We start from the raw sequence: 2,549 nt of genomic DNA, 5'->3' as shown, positions 1-2,549 counted from the left end.
GACACCATAGAGTTAATACTACTGACTCTAGAGCAAAAGCTGCCCGGCCCAGAGTTACTGGATAAAGACAGTTGCGAAACTCCCCATAGGCCCCATGTATTGAAAGCCGGTCTTCGGTTGCCCCCCTGCGCCGAGCAAGTACGGGGCAAGTTGACTAGCCTGTCGTCTGTCGGCAGGACGTTGAAGCAGTACTCAAGTGCTTGCGGCTGCTGCCGTAAGTCATAAAAAGAAAAGCCGCAAAAACACAAGTAAATTTTACGTAATTATTATGTTTTAATTTAAAAAGCAATCTTTATTTTACAGAAGAATTTTGAATAATAATAGTTTAGCGAAGTTCCGTTTTTATCTCCTAGGTGCCGCGCGCGTCGACTTGCCCCTCAGCTTCCACGGAGTGGGGGGGCTAGCGCCGCCCGGATTCTGAAGCGGAGTTTCGCAACTGTCTATATTGAGTAACTCTGGCCCGGCCAGCCCGTGCATTGAAACCGTGCTACACCTGGGCGCTGACATGATGCCACCCTCACAGCGTTGCCCGCTGCCTTTTTGCCTACTAGAGTTGGCGGCAGTAGTCGGTATTCACCTAGTAACCAACGCATTCCATCATGGCAGCCACCGTTGCTGTGAGTGCGCCGTGAAAACTTTGCTGTGCAGAAACGTTGTGTGAAGCTTTTCCTGTGAAGCTGAAGCGAACTTTTGTGCCATGCTGCCGCGTTAGATGCAGTTTTGCATTCTCCGCAACTGAGAAGGGTAGCGCCTAGATTAGCGGGTACTTCGTACGCTCGGAGAGGTAGCTTTTGCGGGTGCGTCAGGGGAGTTCGGTCGTCGCTTCGGAGTTGAGCGGACGTGTTTGTTCGTGCTCCTGTGCTTCGGAGGGGCTTCATTTCGGCGGCCCGCGCTTGCGGGCCGTTGGACGTCGCCTGGATTTCGCTCTGCTGGTATGGGCGGTCGAGTGCCAGCTCCCGCCCCCCCCCTCCATCCTTCCCAGTACCCGTCTCCAAAGCGGTCGGGACCGCCGCAGACTTCGCTCTTCGTCGCACCATGCTCGCCTCCGCGCTTCACTGTTCCCTTCGAGGTTTCTCGTCTGCCGGACGCAGCATTACGCCAGCCAACAGTGTTCGTGGTGTGTTGTGTGCGACGGAATCGACCACAGTGGAACTACTCTTCTCTACTCTTTCCTCACCTTTCTAATCTTTACTTTTCTTTCTCCTATCCTATTTCCCCAACTATTCCCGCTTGCGGACTGTGTTAAATGCAGGTGAGCTCCCATGAGAGCTTAATAATATCCCCAGTCCATTTATTTTCCTGCTTCCTTTAACAAGAAATCCCTTCCCCTTGATTGCTTTTTTCCCCTGATTTTTTTCCTGGTGGCTTCCCCTGTATTCGCGCATGCGCTGTTTCTGTATATATCATTTTGTGTTTGCTAAAAGAGTTCAGTTGATATGCAGCGCTAGTCCTGTGTAGTCTTTTCTTTGTTGTCCCGTCTGAACAGCGCTATTTTAACATGTTTCACACGCCTCCCCCCCCCTGTATGCGTCAGCTGATTGTTTTTGCAATCTATTGAGGTGCTCTTTACAACTATTTGCTTTTCTAGCGAATGGCAGTTCGAACTGGACAACGCTTCCAAGAAATGCATGTAAATGGAAATCGTATTTGTGACTGCACTTTATGCTAAACAAACATGCTTTCTGTGCCTGTTCCTGTGCCTGTCTATGAGGCCCCTGCAGCACGTGTGTCAACTTTTTTCTCCAGTTGAAATGCTTTTAGGTAGTGGCCCTTGCATTAGCTTAGATTCAATAACTGTGAAATACCCAAGCCTAATATTACTAAGTTATGTGCATCAAGAAACTCACTCAAGAGATTTTCCGTTTTTCTAGGTACGCTTAGAAGATTTGTCATTCATTGTATGCTTGGGGACGTCACACAAGGTACATGATTAATGTTGTCAGGTTACATTAGGTCGCAATAATTCTATTTAATAGCAGCTTAAACAAAATCTCAACAAAAGCAAACCAGAGACTAGAAGATATCATGAAGAACGCGCATTTCCATTCTGGGTTTGCGGAACTATAGCTTTCAGTACTTCCAACTACAAAGAAAGTAGTGTAAGTGTTCATTAGTCGCTGCAGGGTTATTTGCCTTTTAAAATTTCATGCCCCCTCTCCCAGAATAAAGAAAAAGGAAAATTGTGTGAGGAACTAACTATTTCCAGCAAAGCTATGGCAGGTTTAAAGCCAATAAACAGACAGGGTTAAAAGCCAAAAAACCTTTTTGAAGAAAAGTCAATTTCATGATAAAAAACCTAAGCACTGGAGAAGAGGAGAAGAACTAAATAAACAAATACAAGCAGAGGCAGCATAAAAGAGCAAAAAATCAACTAAGCAAAGGCAGTTAGTCACGAAAGCTTCCACGATGGAGCAGACACTTCAGGAGAAATTTTAAAAAATTAGAAATTATGTACCCTATTTACATTATGTACACAGAAAATCAGACATATTTCAGTGGTTTTAGACAAGATGGAGCTGAAGTAGCCAAATCAGTTCTTGCCTTGAAGA

The sequence above is a fragment of the Haemaphysalis longicornis genome, unplaced genomic scaffold, assembly GCF_048455015.1.
Source record: "Haemaphysalis longicornis isolate Haplotype H1 unplaced genomic scaffold, Haemaphysalis longicornis Haplotype H1 scaffold_8, whole genome shotgun sequence".
Classification (NCBI taxonomy): Eukaryota; Metazoa; Arthropoda; class Arachnida; order Ixodida; family Ixodidae; genus Haemaphysalis; species Haemaphysalis longicornis.
This window is presented reverse-complemented; position numbering follows the sequence as displayed.